General features: G+C 51.0%; 1 long non-coding RNA gene across 1 annotated transcript; it reads right to left on the reverse strand.

Moving 5' to 3' along the window:
* Positions 1–828: 828 nt before the first annotated feature.
* On the reverse strand, positions 829–22,872 carry LOC106004222. The gene is made up of 3 exons (XR_001177144.2): positions 22,722–22,872; positions 22,565–22,633; positions 829–3,598 (listed from the first exon to the last, which is right to left on the reverse strand). It is a non-coding gene; the product is annotated as an uncharacterized LOC106004222 (long non-coding RNA).
* Positions 22,873–25,472: the final 2,600 nt, after the last annotated feature.

Here is a 25,472-nt window from a genome sequence, read left to right on the forward strand (position 1 = left end):
TGCTGCGGCTCTGGCCACGCAGCCTCCCCTCCCCCACCCCGGCCCTTTGTTCTTCCCACAGCTGCTCAGTAAATTCCTTGATTTGAAATTATGATCACAGGTTGGAGTGCTACTTAAAATAATTTTGCCAAATGTTCCATCTCTCTGCGTTGATGAACATAATGGATGAAAATTTAAAGAGAAAAAAATTTATGAATTCACTTTGTTGAAGACAAAAAAAAAAAAAATCACAGGCTGCCTCCACAGCCTGCCTTTGGACACCTGAAGGATTCTCTCCCATGCCTGGACCTTTGCAAGCTCTCGCCTGGTGGGGAGAGCCGGCTGCTGTCAGGTCTGTGGCCCGCCACAGATGGAGGGGGCAAAGGTCAGGGTGGGTGTTGGGTTTGTTTAAGCACGAGCCGAGGAGGACTGGAGGGAGCCCCTCGGTGTCCGATTTCCAATTTCCTGTGCGAGTCACTGATGGGCACCCCTCCTCTGCCCCACACAGCAGAACAAAGACCAGCCCGAAGACACGCAAACACCCTGGACAGGCCAGGTCCTCCCGCTCTAAGCTAGATTGGTCTCTGAAGCTCTGAGAGACACAGGGCCCAGAGGCAGATCCCCTGCGTGAGGCACCAAGATCCCACAAGGCCGAGTGCTTGGGCTCCCTGCTTCCCCTCCTCGGTGGGGTGCTGGCCCTGGCTGCCCGGGCTGCCCCATTGCTCAGGGGAGCCCTCCAGGTGCCCGCAGCTCAAGGAAACCCGGAAGGCCAGAGACAGGCCATGATGAATCCCGTCAAGGGACCTTGCATGGCTCCGGATTCTACCACCCCAGGTGGACTCCAGCTTAAGACGTTTCCCTCATTTCCTGGGCCTTCCTGGGTCTTGAAGAAGTAGGTGGGAAGGAATGAGCACATCCAGAGCACAGACAGGACAGGGAGAGTCTCAGATTTTCTGGAGACAAACAGCGCTCGCAACAAGGAGGCTCTTCCGCCATCAAGGCAGCGTGGCCAGGCCTGTCTCTGAGCGAGGATTCCAGAAAACCAATAAAGGTGGTGTTCCTCCAGGACCGCCTCCAAAGCAACCTGCTCCCTGAAAACTCGCTCCGCCGCTCCGTACGAGTCTGGCCAGACACGGAAACAGCCCCTGCTCCCTGAGAGTCTGTGCATTAGGCACTGGGACCTTCAAGAACCATAAGGTGATGCCTTCGGTTATGCTGAATCACGATAAGCCGGGTTCGTGAGCATACGGGGAGCTCCATGGGTTCCCCCTGAAAGGATTGCACATAGTGCCGAGCCCTGCAAAAGGACGGTCACTTCTGCAGGGGCCTTCTCGGCCTTCGAGGCAGGAAGGACATGGGGGTGGCAGATCCGGGCCAGTTCCCAGAGCTGGTGCTTCCCAGCCGGATGAGACTAGGGAGTGTCCTGCCCCTTGTTGAGCTTCAGCTCCTTAATCTGTTCAAAAAGCAGGACTCCGAGTGCCTCCCCAGGCAGCCACTGGGAACCAGGACTGTTCAGAGCACCAGGAACAGCGGAACGGCAGGGCCAAAGGCACACCCACCTCCAGGTCAGGGCGGAGGGGGAGGGAGTCCTGACATACAGGAAGGCCCTCTAACTCCGGGCGCTACGGTCTCCCCTCCACCCCGCTCACGCAGTCCTCACCATGCGGGACACAGAAGGAGTGGCCCCCCGAAAGAAAGTGGGTTTGATCACTGATACAGTTTAGAATACTGGTGCGTGGCAATTAGAAATTTAAGAAGTGAACTCTCTAGAGACAAGGCACTCCTCGTGGCCACTCCCAAGGCTGATCTTCCCCATACCCTCATCTCCTGGGTGAACCCCCTTTTGCTCCTGATGTTATCACAGAAGGTGATCTGCACCCTTGCTCATGTCTCTACAAGGGGAGCAGTCAGGAGAGAGGCTTGTGAGAACTCAAAAAAAGGGTGTCGTCCTTCTCCCTAGAAGTTACACTTGGGCCCTTTGGGTAAGCAAAGAAATAACGTTGTCTCCAGAGACCATGTGTGAGTGGGGCCCTGGGTGCCTCCTTGTTCTGCTCGGGTATTTTTTCCTTGTTTGCAGTGCTGACCACATGAAGGAGAGGAAGCCTTCATCCCTGACCCCTCCCAGGATCCAAGTCCCTAACCCCCCATGAGGTAGGACACTCTTTCACTCAAGTCCTTCAAGGGCCGCTCCACCCACTCCTACGGCAACGAGCAGGAGAGGCACAGAGGATGAAATCCCATTTTGTGCCTCGGACAGGTGACTTCCTAGAGAAACTTCTGCAAAGCAAAAAGAGAAATTTTTTTCCTACACAGTCAGAATGGCTTAAGTCATACATAATCCCAGCAGCTTGTATCTGCAGTAGATGTTCCACATCTCCTTACTGAATCCTTGTAATCACTTCTTATTCCCATTTTACAGATAAGGAAATTGAGGCCAAAGAAGTACAGGGTTTGCCCAGGTGGCACAGGGAGTGAGAGCACCAAGACATTAACCTGCGAAGGTCAGCCTTTATTTGGTCACACATCTCCAGGGGTTCAGCAGGGCCAAGCGCTACCCTGTTTATAATGCCTTTCAGCTGAGGATGTCAAAAACCCCTCATCAAGAGAGAATGACCCCACTCTTGAAAACCTGGAAACCTAGCCTTCTAAAGCAAATGAATTTCCAAACCTGGGGTTAATGATAAAGCTGGAAGAATGCAAAGTCTCACCGTTTCCACTCCTCTTTAATCAACATGTGACTTGGATTTTCTAGAACTAGATCCTTAGTGGTAACTTATTAAAGGGTAAATCAAAGTTTGCTTTAAGAGAAAAGTAAATACACCCAACTTTCCATACGATGCTGGACCCTAGGTCCACTTCCTGCTTCTGCTGTTGACTCAGGCTGTAATCACAGATAAGTAGCTGCATACTCAGGGCCCAGAGCAGGAATCCCGGCATCCGCGTGCCCCCCACGGGACTGGGGTCTGGAAACGCTGTCTCCAGCAGGGTGTGCGGGCTTCGGCGAGGAAACCCGGACAAGAGGTGAAGACTCAGGCTGCACGGCTCCACGGCTCCTTGTCCTTGCGTCTCTTGTGGCAAGGAAAGGGGTCGCTGATTTGTCCCATTGCCAATAAACCCTGCTGCCCTTTGGCTCTGAACGCACCGTGATTATTGGGAGGGAGGTGGGAAGGGCTGCACTTTTGGACCCAGGGGGCAGGGAGGATAGGAACAAAGTTGACAAGAGTAAACTTTAATCACACAGGGAACATTTTCAAGGAACAAATAAAAATAGCCAGAAGTGGGTCAGCACGGCCACTGAGGTTAGTGGCCGGAAATTGGGGCAGCGTCCCGGGTAGAGGAATAAAAGTTTATTTTGTGAATACAAACTCATACTCTGTTTCCGATCTGATTGCCTGTTTTCCCCTTTTGGCTTCTCCTCTCCGTCTTTTGGACACACGAAAAGCGCACACACGTGCACAGAGCGAAAGGGAACCGTGTGGTGTCGAGTCCTGCTCCGTCTTCTCGATCCCAAACTCCCTCCTTTCTCCTGAGGCTGGAGTAGAACAGTACTTTCAGAGTTCCCACTGGAGTGGCAGGCGGGACGGAGATGGAGTACACACTTCCCCGGTCTTCAAGGTTTCTGTGATGTCGGCGCATGTGGGTTAAAGGGGAAAAGGTAACAAAGCAGAAGAGACATCCTGAGTGCTGGTCCTGTTCCTGAGCAGGCCCACCCCAGCCAGCGTCCTCCTTGTCACGGCCCCCCACGTGCCACACGCACAGGAGGCATGCCTGCATGCCCTTAGACACACACAGATGATACACGTGCACACGCACAGGCACACGCATGCCCGGTGCTCATGCACACACAGTCCAAACACAGACGTACAAGGTACTCATGCACACACACCATAGATATGCATAACACAGAAAGTGGCTCTTGTCCCCTCAGTAACCTTCACCTTCGGGCAGTGATTAGCTCCCGCACTTGGCAGGATCACATTTCCTTGTGGCCTCAGTGGCATGGCTGGGCCAGACTTACTGGGCTTACCCAAAAGAGAAAGGGCAGTAAAGTCTGACAAGCAAACATCCTGGGCAGATCATCAGGGCCAAGACAAGGGAATCAGGAGGGTGGGTTCGTTTGGTGGGACTCAGCAGGTGACACTGGTCATTTACTGGAACACTAAAACATACACATCTTCCTCACGTTATTTTCTTTGAATTCACTGAAAAATAAAAGGAACTTGTGGGCTGGGCCAAATAGCATAGATAACACGTGTGTGTGTGTGTGTGTGTGTGTGTGTACGCAAATGTACATAGGCACATGCATACATATAGACATGCATACACACTTAAGGCATGTAACAAAGAATACAGCCATAAGGATTCTAGAAGGAACTTGGGTGTGGACGTAGCTTCCACCCATTTGCTCTCTGTCTCCCCTGGACGGAGAGCAGGCATAGCAACACGTCGAGCCCACCAGGCTGTCCCCGCACCGAATCTTCTCCAGGGCAGCCAGGAGGACTCCTTTCTGCAGTTCAGTCCGCAGAAGGTTTGCAAGGCCTAGGACAGCCCGCGCATCTCGCCGGTGGAACTCTCTGCGCTGTGGTCAGTTAGCTGTGTACCGGAATGGCATCTGTTTTCACGTTTCAGAGCACGACCATGTATACTGGGAGCTGTTGCCCAACTGAGCCTCCCAGCTGGCCGGGAGAGGGCTCGGTTTCCGGAAGGACGCGGCATTCACCTGGAGGTCCTCACCCAGGAGGCTGAGGACACGGAAAAGTTCCAGAGTGTTTTTCAAAAATCATCCGGTTTTTAAAGATCTGCTTGTTAGGAATCCAGCCTCAAAGGCAGATTAATCAAACACAGACTCACTGAAAAATGTGCAAGAACGGATGACTTTTTTTTTTAGCATGGGGTTTTCAGGGTGGGATTTTTGAGGAGTGGGAGGGAGGCTACGCAGGCAAGATAAACTCCTTCAGAGCATGGGCAAAATTCCCTTTTCAATTACCAGTTTTAAAAAAAAAATGACAAAGTCACACAAGAGAGGAAATGAAAAGGGAAATTTTTAGACTTCTCATCCGTCCAGAAAGCCCCGGGCCTGTTTCAGAAGCCGGTCAGGGCAACTGTCGGGCCTGCGGTCACCGCGCTGCAATCCCAGGAGGCCTTGCGTCACCAGCCATTATATCAATAAGGAAGTAGGATCACCTAACCACAAGCCAGCTTCTTTTCTAAGCCCACATGTTGCTCTAGAGGGTTTTTAAACAAGAGACTTTCCTGTTTTTGAAACCTGTGAATCCACAGGTCTTACAGGTTACTCAAATTACCTTATCACTTGTAGCAACCACTGGCATGAATTTCAAAACTGCTTACTCCAGCCCTCCCCTCCCCTCACTACAGACATCCATTTACTCACCGAATCCTTATTTACAGGATCGTGTTTCCAACTGCTGACACAGAAGAAAAACATACTAGTTATACATTAAGCTTTACGGTTAAGGTCTCTGTGCCAGGCCCTGTCCAAACCGTATTTATTCACCGGCCAGAAGGCAGGAGAACCACCCCGGAGAAAATCCAACAGACGGGGCTTTGCAGCCAGATCAGCGTTCCTTAATACGGCCATGCTATTTTTCATGCAAACACGGACAGGCGCGTGCAAATGTAGTGTACGAGATCATCACGACTCATGGGGAAGTAATTATATTTATCGTAGGATGTGCAGCAAGTCTTTTGGAAAATCTGTAACACAAGCAGAAGGCATCCCAAACCACCTAATGAGGTTCCTGGAAAATAAATGTAAAAAGGCGTGGGTAGAGGACTCCATGGGACCGTCCAATTTAAAACTCCATGGTGTGCAAGTCAGCCTTGTTTTTCTCTTGAGAAAAAAAAAAAAAAGGTTCAGATTAAAGAGTGCAGAAGAGAACCGATGAGCTAAAGCCACAAACAAACCTCTCTCTTTCCTGCTCCACATAGCAGCTCGAGAGAGATGTGCCAAAGCCAAAAACTGCATTTGATAGCCATCTCCTGGTTTAACTCCGACCCTGGCCAGGGGCCACTTGGCGTTGCTCAAGGAATGTCTGCAGAATTCGTCCTGAGATCCCTTGCTAGAAGCGTCCACCCTCCCTGGGTAGACCTGAAGTTAGCAGATGGTGGTACAGGTTCTGTTTTCAGGAATGGCCCAGTCCGAGCTAGCATGAACGACTGGTGAACTTTACCCTACAGCCAGTGACCTCTAAGCTGACTCACAGAATCCACATGGCAATTGTGAATCTAGCAGACACTTATCTAACCTCACACTTCTCAGTCTTTGGGGGTTGGAATCAACACTTAGCTCATCAAAAAAACATGCATCTCCCCAAAAAGAACCTGCCCTCTGTTTGTGCACACTGGTTTGGTGTTTATCTTATTTTGTTTTTCTGCATTCCAATCCATCTGCTGGCACTGAAATGTTGAGATAGTCACTAGAAGGCCGTGACGCTGTGATTTTTACGCTTGAGGGAAGGTTCTTGCAAAATATGAAAGATTCTCTCTTATGACATGGTAAGTGTGAATGGGGTGACACCCAAAATTGTCAGAAGTAACTCTCTCAAAGAAGGTGACTGGCCTGTGGCATAGCACAGTGCACTCTTGGGGGTGGGGGGAATACAATACAATACAAGAATTCCAAAGAATTCAGACTTCCCGCACAGGCTGGATAGATATTTTTCATTTTAATACTCTCTGGCAAATAATCTACTGTGTTTGTATGGAAAGAATCCTATTCTTCAAAAATGTTTAAAAATGAAAATAATGTTTCCTTTCCTCCTTTGGAAGGGTCATTACTACAAAACGAATAATTTTTTTTAGAGGCGGGGAGAAGCAGAGGCAGAGGGAGAGGGAGAGAGAGAATCTTAACCAGGTTCCATGCCCAGAGTGGAGCCCGACACAGAGCTTGATCTCACGACCCCGAGATCATGACCCGAGCCGAAACCAAGAGTCAGACACTTAACAGACTGAGCCCCCCCCAGATGCCCCCAAAACTAATACAAATTTTGAAGAGTTTTCTGATCCCTTTGGACTGTGGATATTTACAACACTTAGGACCAAGCCCTCTCGCCTGACATCGGCTGAGCCTGCTGGACAGTTGCCCAACCACCCTCTGGGGCTGGCTGTGCAGACCACAGCTCCATGCACCCTCTCCAGGGGAGAAGCATTGCCCAATGAAGCAACGTTGCCTCTCCCCTTTTGCACCATCGCTGACACCCCAGCCCCAGCCCCATGCTGCCAGGCCTGCTTACAGAACTGCATGTCCCCTGCGATCCTGTGCCTTCCAGCTCGATGCCAACAAGGGCAATAGGTAATAGGTACTTTTGACAAAGGACCGTGCAGCAAGCCTTCTCATCACTTACAGAAGTTCTCTCTTTGGGGCCATGACCAACCCCATCAACCCAGCCCAACAAAGAGCAGATATGAATGGGATAGATACGAGATGACACCTTGTATTTATGTCTATCAAAAGATCTTCCTCTTACCAAGTGCCCACTCGATTTCTTTATTTTTAAATAACAAAATATCCTGCAAGGAATTCCATCAGTGCTAGTCTGGGATAATCACAGAGTTTGCCTGGAAGAAGGATTTGGTTTTGGTTTTTATTAAAAATAAAAAAATATTTCAGGGTTTTTCTACTTATTCCTGCAAGTATTAGATACTGTCAGCAAGTCTTTAAAGCTTATTGGGGGGAAAAAAGAAGTTTTATCATGAAAGTTTTCAAACATATCCAAAGAGCATATAGTAGAATGAAGTTCCATATGCCCTTCTCCTCGATTAATAACAACCTAGATTGTTCCAAATTTGATCCACTTCTTCCTTTTTTTGTCTTTTGCCTTTTTCTCTTGCTGCACTCTCTCTTTTTTTTAAGATTTCATTTGTAAGTAAGTAATCTCTACACCCAATGTGGGGTTCAAACCTACAACCCCCAGATCAAGGGTCTCACGTCCACCTACTGAACCAGCCAGGTGCCCCGCTTCGCTGAACCATCGTAGAGAAAATCCCAGACGTTGTGTCATTTCTCCCCTTCATACGCTAGTATGCACCATTAAAATGCATGGACAATTCCTTATGTAACCCCAACCCATTAAAATCACATTTAAAAGCAGTACTAGAAGAAGTTAGCTTTACGGGGATCGCAAATAAACTTAAGTGTAAGCTTAAGCTAACACTTCCAGTGACCACAACACAGATGCAGAAAGTACTAAATCCCAAAGATACTCGAGCGGCACCAGGATGGTGTGTTCTGGAAGACCGAATGAGATCTCTCAGAAAGGGGCTCCAGTGACAACAAAGACAGGTGTTGATAAAGAGTCTGAATAATAAGAAAAAAAAAGAAAAGAAAAAAGGAGGCAATATTGCTAAATAAGTATACATGTATAATTTTATATATGCAGGTAATTAACTCAATAAATGTTATAACTAGATATCTGACAACTTCACTTGCATCATTAAAAGCGTATACATTCGGGGCGCCTGGGTGCCTCAGTCAGTTAAGCATCTGCCGTTGGCTCAGATCATGCTCCCAGGGTCCTGGGATGGAGCCTCAGGTTGGGCTACCTGCTCGGCGGGAAGCTGCTTCTCCATCTCCCTCTGCCTGCCTCTCTGACTGCTTGTGTTCTCTCTATTTCTCTGTCAAATAAATAAATAAGTTTTTTTTTTTAAAAGCATATCTGTTCAAGCTGACACAGACACACACAAGACTTTTGGAAGCTGCTCATTGGGAAATGGGGCATAGCCTCGTATTTGGAGTTGCAAATACAGGATCTGCAGCCCATTGCCTACCCTTCTTGTCAAGAGGATTTCTTGAGCGTCTTCTAAATTCCAAGCACTCTGCCAAGCCCTGAGTACATGTGCCCCTACTTTGGACACCAGCCCCCGGAGAGAAGACCTACTGCCCCCTCAGTTTTACAGGGGAAGATCTGAGGCTTCAGGAAAGTGAGTTTTTCTCCCGAAGAGATAAGGATGGAACACACGTCCCACTTATTCTGCTCTACACTGCTGACTCTGCAAGTTCACGTCTCTCTCCCTTCCCCTGGGAGTCCCTGCAGAACCACCCTGAAGCCGGTGGCAACATCAAGGTTCCTATGACACACTCAAATGAAGAAGAACCAGGAAGCAGGGAGGAGGGCTGAGTGCAGGCGTGATTCACAGCAGAGCTTGCCTTCCTTTTGTGATCACTGAATCGTTTCTGGCTTTAACAGTCTGGTGTTAAACAGTAGATGACACAACCCAGTGGTGTACATCCACGAAGACAAAACGGAGCCAAAACGTTTGCAGACGGGGTGGGCTGCCTGGGCCCCTGGCCTGACCTGAGCTTCCATGGTGCTCTCCTGACTCATGTCCCTTGATGCAACATCTTCCCATTCAGAGCTTTGAACCCCCTGGGTCAGTTCTTGTCTGTCACCTCTTCTGGTACGAACTTCGAGGTAAGATGAGGAAAAGAAAGGCCACCCAGGTCGCTGCTCAGGCCGGCAGTGGGGCACACGCAGGTGGGTGCGGGCCCTCAAAGCCAAAGACTCCGAGATCCTTGTGTAGCGTCACCGCGAGCTGTGGGGCGATCCCCGGCCACGCATTCCACCTTCCTCGCTGCAGTTTCCCCATCCTTAAAGGGCACTATTCGAGGACCAGGCCTGAAAGAGCCAAATCATATTACCCAGTTAGGGCGGAAAGCTCCCCAAGAGCGCTCTGGAGGCCGGGCCTGCAACCCGCACACACACTCGGTCTCGCTAAAAGCGCTCTGGTGCGCCCGCGCTCGCAGGCAGTAAAACCCGCCTGAGCTGAGCGGCCTGGCTGGAAACGAACTGCAAATTGATAAACGTTCAGTTGCTAATGCCGTGTTTATTGTTTTTTACTAGGATAAAAATTAACTGTGCGGCCTGGGCCAGAAAACAGCCTGAGCTCTCCCATCTGGGGAGCGGGACCGGGGTCCCTCCGGCCCGGGTGCACACAGGTTCCCGCCGATCCCGTCTGCACACAGGCCCAGGTCCGGACCGCACAGCCGGGTGGGGGGCGGGGGGGGGCTTCTGGGCAGCACAACCGGACCGGCCACCGCGCCGAAAGGGGGACTGTCCTGAGGGCGCTTCGGCAGCAGGCAGGGCCGCCCGTATCACGCCCGGGGTCCTGCACCTCCCAGGGAAGAGTTGCCACACCTGGGCCTGAAGGGCAGTGAACTAGGGCTGGAAGGGCGGCCACCGCCCGCGGTGGGCAGGACAGGGGGCGCGCGGGCTGGGGGCGGGGCTGGGCGCGCGCAGGGGCGGGGTGCAGGGCAGGAGCCAGAGCAGGCCCCGCGGACCGGCCAGGCCCCCTGACGGAGCAGCCCCAGCCCCAGCTGCGAGGCCGCACCGTCCCCCGGGGCCCTTCTCCTCGGGCTTCGAGCAGCTGGATCCGTTTACTGCAGCCGCAGCGCCTTGCACAAGCACCGGCTGAGTTATTGCTCTTGGAAATCCCCTCTGTTTCGGGGAATCAGGTAGCTTTCAAACTCCCAGTAATTAATGGTCCTTTTGGTCCAGAGAGAAGAGCAAAAAAAAAAATTTTAAAAAGCCAAAACAAAATAACAGACTGCAGGCTACAGGTTTCAAAACAGGCTGTTCGGTTTAGAGTAAATTAGAGGGAGTGGGTGGCTGAGGTCCCGAGTAATGTTATCCTGTGCCATGTGGTCTTCTTTGACGTCAGCAAGATGTTTCTCCCCGCTTTACCCTTCTCTCCCTCCTCTCTCCTTTCTTTGTCCGCGCCCTCCTCCCCTTCCTCTCGCCTTCCCTCTTCGTGTCAGGGAGACAGATGACACAGGGGCGCTCTGGAAAATTGCTCGTGCTTGTGCGAGATAGCTCACAGGCTCTGATAATTCCCACATTTTCAAAACACATGAAGGCTGTGGGGGAGGGGGCAATTCAGCCACCGTCTGCATGAGCAACCAAAAATACATGTGACTCAGTGAGGAAGAGAGGAAAAGCCTGCTGGAAAGCAAACAGCAACCACCGCTGGCTCCACATTCCACAGCCCTTCGTTGTGCCGGATTAGCGGTCCTGTCTGAGGGAGCATTCTTCCTGTGGTAAAGAACGCATTTTTGTCTCCAGCCTGAAATAGAAGCCCAGAGAGCATGCGTCCTGCTCCCCTGCTACTAGATGCGGGGAACCCGGCTGGGCTGCTGTGCACCTTCTCCTGGCTCCCCCCCAGATCTCTGCCACCCAGGCCGTTTTTCAGCCATTGTCTCATTAAAGACAGCCAACAGCTGCCCTTGGGTCAACACAGAACTATCTAGAACAAGGGCTCCGGGGCTAAGTAAGCATCTGTAGCCTGACCCTCCAATACCTTTGTTTCCTCTTTAAATGGCTTTTGTCCACCCCATTGTTTCAACAAAGGCGGCGTGGCCCGGCCACGGCAGGGCCCTGTGGGTGGCCACATAGTGAGAGCTGGGGGGAGTGGGGAGATCTCCCCAGGTCCTTTATTACCATCAGCCTCAGCAGGATGACTTGGTTTCCAGAATGACCCGACTCTGTCATTTTGCCCAGGCATCTCTTTGGAAGGAGAAATCTGTCCCAGACCTCACATGACAGAAAGTGGTTCCAAGTAGTGCAGGGTAGGGAGCAGGCCCTGGGGCACATGTGGGCCTGATTTTCTCTCTCGGGCACGTGGTGGTTCCTCCCTCCTCTGTTCTCTGATCTGGACAGCAAGGGCCTCAGAAGACCTTAGAACAGTTCACGTTTTCTAAACCAGGGCCTCTAAATGCTCCCTGCAGGCGTGAAGTTCCCATGAAAAACACACTGGGAATGAAAAATGCGCATACGAGAAAGCAAGTGAGATCACACGAATCTATTCAGTGATTAGACCGGATCCCCGAAAAAAGGCATGGCATTACTATAAGGGGGGGGCTCCTAAGCAGATAACAGCACTTTAGCAAGAGCCCAGGCTAGACCTTTAGCATGAGTGCTGGAAGGACAGAGGAATTAGCAAGCCAACCAATAGGAGGAATTAACCTGTTTAGAACAAAGAGAAAAGGAGCCCGAACCTTCTGGGAGGGGAGAAGGATGGGGTTAGAACTGTTTGGTTTGAGGAAGAACAGACCAATGCAGCGTAAACACAAGGCCGGAGTCTGACGTGATGATGAGTGAAATCAGCAACGTGAGGGGACATATGTTACACGCACTCCGTGTGTCAGACCCCGCCCGTCTCCTACAGAACACACTCCTGTTTAGTTCTCGTGGTGCCCTCGGGGGTGGGGGGGCGGTGTGCTCTTTGGGGCAACAAGAAAGAGAATCCTGGACCTGGAGAACTTTGGACACCTTGAAGCAGTTGTATCCAACCAAGAGCCAGATACAAGGCCGGCCCAGCCTTGCCTCCACTGGTCACGGCAGAGAGGGGACACTGGCTGTCCTTCAGACGTAGCGGCACAGACCCCAAGGGAAGAATGAGGGCTCGTCTGTGGGCAGCCAAAGCTGGCCTACCTGCCTCTGCTCTACGGCTCCTTCCTCCCCTCAGAACCACCGGACACATCAAGGAAGCCCTGTGAGCCTCACATGTGCTCCTTCTGGAAACACTGCTGGCCCTAGCCTCGCCGAGGAACCTCTGGGCTCTCGGGGAAGCACAGTCCAACCTCCTGGGACATTCAGGGACTCAGGTTGGTGACAGGGACACGAAGGGGCCTTTCCTTGGTGGGCCTCTGAGGGAGGAGCAGGGAGCATAGGCTTCACCCAGCCGAAGCGTTTGTGTCTGGAAGCTCCGGTTTGTTAAGCGTAAGCTTGCTCTCCTGTTGAAGTCGCCGCAAAGATCTTTCTTTCCTCCTCACACCGCCTCTCCAGGAAATACCCCTCACTCATTTCTGGCCACTTCAGCAGAATTCTCTCTCCTTCCTGGTCTGCACATCGCTCTACTGAATTCCTCTCCCTTCTTTCAAACATATAGCCCTGATGTCACAGATGTCCCTTTAATGACACATCCTGTGAGGGCATAATGGCAAATCCTATGCCTCACTTAAAACATTGCCCTGAGACGCCTGGGTGGCTTAGTAGGTTAAAGCCTCTGCCTTTGGCTCAGGTCATGGTCCCAGGATCCTGGGATCGAGCCCCACGTCAGGCTCTCTGCTCAGCAGGGAGCCTGCTTCCTCCTCTCTCTCTGCCTGCCTCTCTGCCTACTTGTGATCTCTATCTGTCAAATAAATAAATAAAATCTTAAAAAAAAAAAAAATTGCCCTGAGAGCGGTGGGTGGGAGCCACTGGGAGGGCACTTGGAGGAGAAGCTCCTGCTTCTACAGTCTGTTTCGTTCCTTTTTTATTTTTTTAAGATTTTATTTATTTATTTGTCAGAGAAGAGAGCAAAAGCACGGGGAGCAGTAGGCAGAGAAGCAGAGGCAGAAGCAGGCTCCCCCCTGAGCAGGGAGCCCAATGTAGGACTCAGTCCCGGGGCCCTGGGATCATGACCTGAGCCAAAGGCAGCCACCTAACCGAGTGAGCCATCCGGGCACTCCCTGAACAGTCTGTTTCCTTCTGGTCACCAGGACAGAGTGGAATGGCTCCTATCTGGACTTCCTTCCCGCCCCTCAGGCCCCCTTGACCTCCCTCCCCCGCCCCCATGCCCACGCCTCCCAGCAGTCTGGACTCCGGTCACCCACCCATTGACATTCCCCCGAGCATGTGGATTCTCAGCAGGTTCCAGAACACTGCTCTGCCGCTCAGCAGGTGTGTCCACCTGAACCAAAGGACAGAACACGAAGCCCCTGCCAGGTGGTGAAGCAAGGGCTTTGTGAAGCTGTTTGGCCAAAGACACCCAGACCAGTTGGTGCTCGTGTGATAGGGCAAAGATGAAGTAGAAGACCCGGTGTCCTCCTGATGTAGCAAGCCGCCAGCCTCCACCGAACACCTGCCCAGTTGGGACCTCTGGTGTCCCAAAAGGTGGCACGTGTGGTGGCCAATGCCTGCTGTCCACAGCACGTCATGCCTGGTTTGCAACCTGGCCAGCTGGACCCCCGAGCCTTGGGCTCCTCCTCTGTAAAATGGAGACACCACCACTTCCAGGAGGGGAGACACAAGGCATAGAAGACCCTTCCATATTGTAGATCCTTCCCAGTTGAGTTCCTAACACCCTACAGTGGTTGGCAGCCGCAGTTTTCCCGGTGGCTTGATGCTAAAGACCATAACAGCTACACATGACAGGACAGGATTTATGAGCCTTGTGTGTTAAATATATTATCTCGACTCCCATCACAAGCCCAGAAAGGTGGGTGTTATCCCCTCATTTTACAAGGAAGGAGTCTGGGACTCAGAGCAGTTCAGTAACTCACCCAAAGTAACACAGCCGGTTAGTGGCCAAGAGATGGCAGCCGTCAACACAGTGCCTCCTCAGTGCCTGCTGCCTGACGCACACTTGCTTCCTTCGGTGCAAGCGGAGCTCAGCTCTCATTCCCCGACAACACAGCGGATGGTAAGTGACTGTGCAGGGGCTACCGCTACGTGTGCGTGTGTACTTGTGTGCACACACACCTACCTTCAGCCAAGGGTGGCACTTTTAGCTGACATGCTAAAAACCTGTCGTGTCATTTTGCCCAGGCATCTCTTTGGAAGGAGAAATCTGTCCCAGACCTCACATGACGGAAAGTGATTCCAAGTAGTGCAGGGTAGCAGGCCCTGGGGTACATATGGGCCTGATTTTCATTCTCGGGCACGTGGTGGTTCCTCCCGCCTCTGTTCTCTGATCTGGACAGCAAGGGCCTCAGAAGACCTTAGAACAAAGGTTCAGAGCCCACCTACGGAAAATTCATCCCTGATTCGGCAGGACAGACCTTCAGCCTGAACACACCGCGAAAGTAAACAATGGCCATTCAAAAGGGCCAGGACACAAATGGGAAGTTCCTGCTCAGTGACGGAGCTTAATAAGCCCAACAGCCAAACCCAAACCCATCTGAAAGCCTCGGTAGACACTCAGGTGATGATGACTGTATCTTAAGTACCTGAGGAAGAGAGGGCAAGAGATAAAACCATCTTCTGTCTGAGCAGAGGTTCATCCCTGTCCCTCATCTGAGAGCAGTGCCAACAGTCCCAAAAGTGTGACCTGAACAGAGAGAGACCACCCCCGTGGACCCATGGGTGTCCACATGTAAACACAGTGGAAGGGTGCCCATGTGGATAAGCAGGTCTTAAACACATCTGCTCCGAAGGTGCTCTTGGTCTCTCCAGACCCCTCCAGACCCTCTGTGGCGATGGGGATTCCTTTTGAACTTTCCCTTCTTAGCAAAGCTACTCTTGTTAAGAAGCCAATACCCCAGGGCCACCTGGGTGGCTCAGTGGGTTAAAGCCTCTGCCTTCGGCTCAGGTCATAATCCCAGGGTCCTGGGATCGAGCCCCACGTCAGGCTCTCTGCTCAGCAGCCTGCTTCCTCCCTCCCTCTCTGCCTGCCTCTCTGCCTACTTGTGATCTCTGTCCGTCAAATAAATAAATAAAATCGTTAAGAAAAAAAAAAAGAAGCCAATATCCTAAAAACCAAGGTGACCTTGGATGTCCTTCTCCGCTGGGGCGGACCAAACTTTCCTTGCTGAATCAGACCCCATAATGTATCACCTATGAGTCACACACCAGCAGATGAGCCACTATTAGGAAGAGAGATAATGGGGTGATATTTATCAGCAGCTGTATCTTAGCAGATGACAGGCATTGCCTAATCACTGATCATACTCATATACATTACCTTCCAGATCACTGCGTGGTAGTTCCTGGGATGGTTTCTAACTGTCAATATTTACCGAACCAGGCACTTAACAACACAGACCAAGCAGGCTAGATGTCTCCAAGGATGAGTCATGCCAAATGAAGCCTTTTATCTAAGGGTCACTGCTCAGTCCTCATTGGCCGAAGCACATGGACAGTCATCAGGTTATTGAAAAAGCAAATGCATGGTTGCAGGCTCTGCTCGGTTCTCTGGAGGAACCAGCATTTATGAAATCAAAGGCTGGGAGGAGAGGGCATGGCTTTGAAAGCATATAGAGCTCCCTTTTTTTTATCGGCTGGGTAGTAAATAGAGGTCTGGGGCTGAGGGAAGTGACCAAGAAATAGCCCCAAGAACCCAAGTCAGTTTCCACCTCCAAAGGGCCCATAATAACCTCCCTGAAGTCACATTGTGGCCTTGACCGGAGAAGGCACAGTGTCGCACCAAACACACCAAGAGGGGGGCACCTGCTAGACTTAGAGCCAGGCCAACCACTCACTGGCTTGGTCCTTTGAGTAAGCAAAGCAGACCCAGTCCAAGGTAGTAACTCTTGGTTCCATTCAAGCATTGGAAGATGATCTCTGGGGCTTTTGAAAGCTTATGCGTTCGGGAGTCACTGATTTCCAATGCAGCGAGCCTCCAGAGATGGGCACACCTCAGGTCTTACGAGGAGGGAAGAGGGAAGGCACGAGGGGCCAACCAAGGAAGGCAGTGCAAGAGGAAGTGGGGCAGGGAGTGGCCCCACACATGGCGGCTTTGCAACACTCTTGCTGGGCTAGCCCTCAGACCATCCCTAGAACACATTCACTTTTCTGTATGGAGAAAAGGTAGGAAGCTTGTTTTAACATCAGCGTTACATGAAAATGTGCCATTATCAGTATGAGTGACCGTGATGTGCAAATTTCAGTCCCTAGCACACACACAGAAGCGGATTGCAACCACTGGCAGTGATCTATTTACCGAAGTCCTTTGGGGACCCAGTAATAGGCAACACGGGACCCGTTGGCCAATGCAAGCTCCTGGAATCCCAGTTCCCCTTAAAATCAATGAGCTAAGTGAGGATTGCAAAAGGACCCCACCAGGGCACAGGATTATTATTGAGTTGTATGGTGGAAAATATCTTTGACTGCAAATTGGTAGGTACCATGGAAATACAAAAAATATCAAGACTTGCGTACTGTGCAAGTCTTCAAAGAGACCTGGCTTCTTTATTAAGGAGACCTGCAGCCCCGCAGATCTGAAGGCCCAGAGGTGTTCCCAGATATCCCAAGATTACTCCACGATGAAATGACCTCGTGATCCTGCAAAGAGATCACAGCCCACGGCCACCAGCCGGGGCCATAATTCAAAGGACAATCTCCCAGTAACAGCAGTATGGAAACACAACATGCATCACCTTTAGTCACAAAGGGCAACAAGGAATATAAGTCATGGTCTACAAAGAGAGTTCACTGTGGCCCTGCCCAGCTAGCCAGCCCCATAAAGCCAGCGCTACTAGGTAAGACCCTGCTGGACATGCCACCTGCTGGACAGTCATGTGTGTCCCCAGATGCTGTGAACCGTCTTCCTTAGCACATGCATGGCTGCTCGGGCCACGGGTCTGTTCTGTCAGGCCACGGGTCTGTTCTGGCCACGTGCACACACACGTGTGCTAAATAAGAACTTGCGGGGGAGGAGGGGCAGCCAAAAAATAAAAAATGAAAATAAAAAACGGTGTTTCTGACTCTATAGGAAAGGGTTCTCATTCCTTTCCAGAGCTTCCATCGGGCGGCATCTCATGGGGAGCCCTCTGTTTCATTTCCTCCTGCTTCCCTCTGTTGGGGGTTGGTGGTGGGCAGAGGTACGGAAAGGCTGAAGAGAGAGGAGTTTGGGGGAGAGAATGGGAAGAGAGATGGTCCCCTCACTGGGCCTCTTTCTCATGCTTCTTGACTTTGTCTCTGGACCTCCTACAGCACCTTGCACTTGGTTGGTTATGTGCTCCACAAACCTGTTGAAAAGCCATGTTAGTCCACTAGGGCCGTCCCATAACAAAGCACCACAGACTTGGGGGGTAGGGAGCGGCGTTCAGCAACAGGAATGCATTTCCCCCAGCTCTAGAGGCCAGAAGTCCAAGATCAAGGTATCCACAGAGTTGGCTCCTTCTTGAGTGAAGGATCTGTCCCGGGCCTCTCTCCTTGGCTTGTTGATGGCGGCCTTCTGCCTGTGACTTCACAACATCTGTCCCTCATATATGCCTGTGTCTGAAACTCCTCCCGTCATAAGGATTGGTGCAGAGCCTCATTTTAACTTAAAATGACCTCATGTTAACTTAATGAACCTCCTCAAAGACGCCCATCCCCAAACACAGCCACATTCTGAGGTCCTGGGGGTTAGGACTTCAACAACATGAACTTCAGCACAGAACTTCCACCCTAACAAAGGCGAAGCAGAAAGAGAAGGGAGCGGACATGTGCGGAGCCCCACTGCGAGCTTGGCCCTGTGCCACGCAGTAGAGATGAAAGATAAGGCCAAGACCGGCCTCATCGGGACAGAATGACTGGACCACGGCCCCAGTGAACATGCGAGTGGCCGGGTCGGTGAGGAAAGGATCCAGGGGGCAGACAGCAAAGCCACAGAGCCCCGGGCCAGCAGCCCACCCCCACCTCCCTCTCCAGTGGGGTCTCAGAAATAATGAGGGGAGTAACATGGCCACGGGCTCCCCCCTCCACCCTCACTCCCCGCCCAGAGCAGCCGGCACAACCTTGTCCCGTTGGCAGAAAGAGAGCAGAGCCATCACGCCAAAAGGCTCAGCGCTCCCAGATGAAAACCAGACTTTCCCTTCACGCTCACCCTGCCGCGCCCTGGGAGACCTGGAGAGACACCCCCGCTGGGGGTCACAGCCGCCCGAGGCCACAAACCAGATGGAAAGACCCCACGAGCAACTTCAAAGGTCCGCCGTGCCAGGAGGACTGCCTGGCCCTGGCCGCAGCCAGCTGCCATGCGGTGGCAGGATGGTGCCCTGGCCCTGGGATACTGTCACGCCCATGAAAGGAGAGTGAGAGTCCCCACATCCTCAACTCCAACTCCTGAAGACACTCTGGGCCCGAAACTGCGACCAGAAGCACGGAAGTCAGATTAGAGGAACAGAAAGGCGAGATGCCCGTGAGCTTTACGACCAGTGATCCTTCCACTTACTACAGATACTGGGCCCACGTCACTCAACTATTCTCGTCTGTGCTGGGAGCGTTTACTTAATCTGCCTTCAAAGAGATTTCCAAACGGGTATTTGTGTGACGGAACAGGGGTCAGAGCCCCTTTCACATCAGTGGGAGCCAGCAGGGGGCAGGCCAGCTGCCGGTCATCTGAGCTCCCGGGCTGGGCACAAACTTTGAACCGGTTCCTGTCGGGTGTCACTTTCAGACTCCCCGTGACCCTGGTCATCGGTCAGTTCCTGAATCGCAACAACACGCCACACCAGTGTGCTCACCAGCAGCCCTCCCTTGCCTGGATGATTCCCTTTCATTGTCTTCCAGCACATTCTCCCTCCAGCCCAAACAGAATCGCGTCAGAACGGCCTATCCTTGAATCTTTCCTTTATTACCAAATGCGTGGCTCAAAAGCATCAAGTTGGTATTTCCTCTGCCCCAGTAGGGATTTTTATGGGGTTTTTATTTGGTTTCATTTTTGCCGTGTTTCTGAGAATGGCTCCTTTGTTCTGCCCTCACTCGTTGTTCAGATCCTCCAAGGCGATCTCCTCAGAAAGTCAGTGAGGCTGCCCCGGACAGGTTCTGCCCCCCACCCCCGCCAGAAAAACAGAGCAAAAAAAAACCCCATCTTTTATGGATCTTTAAGCAACACAACAGTGGACTCTGAAGACAGACAAGGCACCTCCCCTGGGCCGTGGCCCTCACTGGGAGGGAGAAGCGGAGGGAGGCAGCGAGGCTCTGAGTCCACGGCGGGGGCCTCGGAAAGAGCCTTCAGCACGGGGCAGTAGCGGGCCCATCATTTGTCTGCCAGAACAGGAGCCCCTTGTGGAAGACACTCCCTCCACCGCACTCATCATAGGGTCATCTGCTCAGTCATCTTCTCCGAGATCCTGACCCAGCCACGGTGATTGAGCCAGTGACGGTCACCTGACTCCGATGAAGGCCATCGCGGCCTCTCTCTGGGACTTTGGAACTCTCAGTTCCCTCTCTGGTGGTGACACGGTGAGGTATGACAAGCAGATCTGCCATCGCGCACATTCCCCACCGTCAGGAGAAAGCTTATCAAAGAGATTAAAATCAATATTTGCTGGAAGATGATGTGAGAGAAAAGAGAGAGTGCTGGGCAGGGTCAGGTCCCAGCTGCAGGTGTCCTCAGGGCCCTTCCCCCACCTTCTCCAGTCTGTCACACGGAGCTCCTTTTTAGAAGCCCCAGCGGGTTGGAATCGTGCTTCTCTTGCGTGTGACTAATAATAGAGTCGTCATTAAATACCCCGGCGACTGGATGCTGGCCATCCCTCCTGAGTGAGATCAGCTGACCTCTGCTCCAGCCGTGGAAATAGGAGGGGATGGGGGAGAGGGAGGTGGACCGAACTGACCTGGAAAGAGAGACTGTCCTCCAAGGTGACTCAGGGCACTGGAATATGGAACCCCTACGGTGGTTGTGAGAGAATTTTTAAGTCTTTACCAAGCCAGTGCTTTTACGATTATGGACTCTCAGGCAGAGGCAATTATCTGGGTAATTGAAGTGTTTCTTAGAACAGGTTTCGGGTGAGAGCAGTGAGGGCTGTTTAGGCAGCACCCTAATGACATGTCCTTGGAAAGCTCAGAGCCAAAAGCCAATCACTACTCTTCTCGTGGGAAGGCCGCAGTTGCACACCCGGCCCTCTCCCACCTACGGCTGGCTACATGGACACGTGGACTCCAGGAGAGCCCGAAGCTCCAGGCAGTCTACGGCCTCCTCCATCAGTCTAACATCTTCCGGGACTGAACCCCCCAGAACCCAGCTGCTCCCCCAAACACAGCTCCCACATATGAGGAAGCCCCCGATGTGGGCCAAGACCCAGGAGATGGCCCTTTGCTGGTCTCCTTCGGCTGAAACCCCAGGAAGGCCTCGAGTCAGAAGGGCTTACCCAGCTGGGAGGGAGGCCACAGAAGCCAGCTTAATCCTTTTACTCATCCCAAAGGGTCAAGGGAGGGCCAGCACCCACCAGGGGCAGAGCCTCCGTTTTGACTTCAATTTCAAAGAATCCAGCTAAAGCCACACAGGGCCCCCTGGCACCTCCCTAAGAAACAGATCCAATCCTGAGTCAGAGAGGAAGCTGACACTCATTGCATCAGCCCTCCACTTCCTCCTGCCCACGGCGGCTCGGCCAAGGCCAGTAGCCACTTCCAAGGGACAGCTTCACGACTGCCACTCGGAAAAGTTGATGCCCCAAAGAAGAGCCAGCAGGCGCGTATTCACGGGGCCTGAGCCGCCGAGACTGACTTCACTGTGCCGCCCCCAACACCCCCTGTATTTTTCAAAGTAAATCTTCTCATCTTGTGACCGCCCCATCCTGTCCTGCGCTGTCCTGGGCTGTGCTATTTTTCACTTCCCTGTTCGGAACACGGCCGCATTGTCCAAATGCCATGAATCATCACCACCAAGCAATGCCCCTTCAGCGAGGCAGGAAGCCACTGAGCACCAGACCGAGAAGAACGGCTCCGCCGCGGCCCTCTCCCGCCCCAGCCGGTCATCCTGGCTCGAGGCCACAGCGGAGGTTGCCGGGCAGAGCTGCCACTCCAGACGCGGGACTTCACTGTCAGCCCTGCCGGCCGCCCTCAGCTCCCCAACCCATGCTTGCACGAGGTCACAGGCAGTGAGCATTAGGCATTTCTGAGCTTTCCAGCAGATTTCTGGGTGGCATTAGCTACAGTGAAGCTGATGTCTTCTGATCCTGGGAGAAGAGAAATGGGAAGACACATTTGGGGCCTGGGGAGATGCTATCAGTGCCTACAGAACGGAACAAAGCCTCCAGCGGGGACACGGGGAGCCGGCTCTCTGCCTGTGCGTAGCCTCACAATTATGGCCCAGATGTCCTCCCTGTCATCTAAGCCGTTCATGACCGGAACCCTGTGACCTCCTAGATGCTGTTCAACAGGTGCCCAAAGTAGTTGCAAGTGAGCCTAGGAGGAAATAAATCAGTGAAATATGATGGTCCTCCAGGAGGATCCAACTCTTCCATCCTGGGCCCCTGGCTCCCCTGAATGATATATGTCTCCCCTTCTGCCAGCCTTAGGTTCTCAAGTAGTAATGAGAGCCTGATAGGAAGTCATCATTTCTCCCCTGCTCAATCACAGACAGTACCACTCAGAAGTAAAATGATGTAGGAAATGCAAATCAACACCACAATATTAGGTCACTTTTAACCAATCAGGTTGACCCAAACTCCAAAGATCAATGACAACAGCCAGGGTTTGCCAGAGAGTGGAACTGGGCGCTCTCCTCTACTCTCGGTAGACGTAAAATGTCACCGTGCATTTTCTGGAGGCAAGGTGACCCTGTGATTGCAATTATTAATGAGTAAACTTTGAGTCCTCGGTCCTCAGCCAAAGGAGCAGCGAAATGCTCAAAATATAAGTACAAGGTAGTCCCTACCATGTGGTAAATAAATAGACACACACGCACACACACACACATTGGAACAACCTAAATGTGGTTGAGCAGGTGAATTATAGTACGTTGGACAAAATACTGTGCAGCCATTGAAAGTCATGCTGTAAATCTATATCCAAAGCCACAGAACAGTATTAGCATGAGGCACTTTGATAAATGAAATGTAGGAGACAAAACATAGATAGCCCATTTAGGTAACCACGTGCCGATGGCATGTGTGCCAGCAAGAGACATCTGGAAGGTTTCTCCAGTCGTTAGCAGTGCTTACCTCCGCAGAGCTGGATTTCAGGGTAATTTTTACCTTCTTCCTCGTATCTTCTATACTTCTTCAAAGTAGCTACAAGAAATGTGACATATTCTTATGATCAATGAAAATATAAATATTTATTTTCATTTGAAAACCAAAAGCAACACAATTGCAAAACCTGGTTTCCTGGCAGGCCATCTCTGCCCAAGAGAAGTTGCGGAATTCGTTCTGGTAGAAGGCGTTATTGTGCGGCGCAATTGGATGGCTACGTTGGTCAAGCAGCCGACTCTCGAGTGGCTCAGGTCATGATCTCAGAATTGTGAGACTGAGCCCTGTGTGGGACTCTGCACTCAGCACGGAGTCTGCTTGAGATCCTCTCTCTCCGTCTCCCTTTACCCCTCCCCCACTCATACATGGGCGCTCTCTCTCTCTCTCTCTCTTTCTCTCTCAAATAGAGAAAGATAACCTTCAGAAGGTGCTATTTGGACCATTCTACCGGGAGGGCTTGAGTTCTACATTGTTTCTCCTAATTTCTGATGGCTTAAACTGGTTGCATCCATGCTCCTTTAACCAGCCTGTGTGGTAATCCCATTTATCAGGATGGCTGACCAGGATTGGGAGGAGGTTAGCACATGTGAAGGTTTTTCTCCCACAGGTGCCAAATATCCAGAGTGGTCATCAAATCCCAGATTTCACTGCATGTAATTAAGCAAATTAACTAACATAGACCTGTTTGGGTGGCCAAGCAGATTTCAGATATTTTGAATATACATGAATCACAACACCCTAACTATTCAGCTCCAGAAATAAATTCTAGGCCCTTGAAGGGCACAGAAACCTAAAGCCAGAAAGATCTTTAAGTAGAACATCTATTCTAGAAACAACCTAAGTGTCTATTGATGGATAAAGGGATAAAGAAGATGGGGGGGGGGATAGATAGATAGATAGATAGATAGATAGATAGCCAGCCACACAGTGAAATATTACTCAGCCATAAAAAATAAAATCTCATCACTTGTGATAGCATGGATGAACCATTACATTTGGTGAAATAAGTCAGACGCAGAAAGACACACACTGTATGATATCGCTTGGATGTCAAGTCTCAAAAGTAAAACAAGGCAACAAAACAAAACCAAACAAAAATCATAAATAGCCAGAGCTGTGATTGCCAGAGGAGAGGGTGGCATAGATGAAGGAAGTCAAGAGGGACAAACTTCCGGTTATAAAATAGGTGAGTCATGGGGGCGCAACGATTAGATTAGTGACTCTAGTCAGTAACATTTCAGAGCACAGCTGCAAGTTGCCGAGAGAGTAAGTCCTAAAAATTAACTTTGGGCGGGGACAGATGTTAACTAGACTTATGGTGGTGATTGTTTTACAATATATACAGATATCAATTCATTATGTTGTGTGCCTGAAACCAATGCAATGTTATATGTCAATTATATGTCAATACAAAAAAATTTTTTTCAGTATCCATTCCGGACCTCTCATTTGACACATGATGGAACCCAGGCACAGAGAAAGTGAAATGACTTCCCCAAGGTCCCATAGCTTAAGGGCGACAGAGCCCAGAAGAGGACTTGTGTCCCCTGATATGCAATTTGAGGTTCTTTTTGTTTGATCACAACTGAGACCAGCACAGAGCGGGGGAGGTGAGTACTGGTGTAGAAGTTATCCCACACACCATCAGGAACTTCTCCTGTGAGGGGTTCAGCATGTACTACCATGACCCCAGGCTCTGTAGAAGGGTCTAGTTAGAGTTACATGTAGGCATTCTTAACCAGGAGGTCATATATTTTTCTATAGGGGGTGTATATAAAATGTTCATCACATTTTCAAAGGGTTCCTATCACACAACAAAAATAAGAACCAACGAACTAGAGTACAAGCTGGCAAAATTTCGGTAAGGAAATACTATAGAAAGAAAATATTTTGGCTTCACAGCCATACAGTCTCTGTCCCAATTATTCAACTCCCTTATACAGCTCTCTTGTCCCCCATACTGTGAAAGCAGTTGGAGAGAGTAGAAAAAAAAATGGTCATGGCTGTGTTTCAATAAAACTTTATTCACAAAAACAGGCTGTGGGCCATATTTGACCCAGGCAGTAGTCTGCCAACCTGAAACTAGAGAATCGGATCAACTCCCTTCCCCTTACCTCAGGTTTTGCTTCTGGCATACAGTCACTTGCCACACTCCCCCTTTTATCAGTTGAGCTGAGAGACCGCCATATTCCTGTGGATCCAGCTCTAAGCCAGGGACCACCAAGCAAGTGGGGAAACACATGAAGGGAATTTGTTTCACTTTTTCATTAAACAACAAGTTCTTTGAATTCTTAATTGGAAACTTTCACACATGAATTGAGGTTGCTGCATCTCATTTCCTGCAGTCCTGCTCACCATCTATTTTGAGCAAAATAATTGTCAAACGTGGAGGGTGACCTTTGACCTCTGGTGGCTGCCTGCAAGACACTTAACTGGCTCATTTGCATATAGGGTTTTAGAAAACATGCTGGCACAGTCTTCTCTTTTTACCTAAAAGTCTGATTCCTTGATTAACTAGGGACAAAACCAAGATCCCAAGACAGAACATGGCCAGGAAGGATTGAAGATTTATTTTTCCCCCTTCCGTTGTTGGCAAAGAAACTCTTCAGTTCAAATCGAGAAGCAGTTGAGGGAGATACCAAGTCAGGCCCTGTGAGGGAAGGGGTGGCCACTGCCCAGAGCACGGGATCCCAATCCAGGACATTTGTCCTCTGCTCTTGTACAAAAGATGGGATTGATATACAGCAGCAGCAAGGAATCTTTCTTTCCTCCGTTGGATCTCCACACAGGACTCATCACTCCCCTGCCCAACAGACCTTCACCCATTCTGAGAAGGCAGTAAAGAGATGACAGAGCCGTCCTCTAAGGGCGAGTCTGCCCC

Source organism: Mustela putorius, unplaced genomic scaffold (assembly GCF_011764305.1).
Source record: "Mustela putorius furo isolate JIRA1106 unplaced genomic scaffold, ASM1176430v1.1 tig00001075_pilon_pilon_pilon, whole genome shotgun sequence".
In the NCBI taxonomy this organism is placed as follows: domain Eukaryota; kingdom Metazoa; phylum Chordata; class Mammalia; order Carnivora; family Mustelidae; genus Mustela; species Mustela putorius.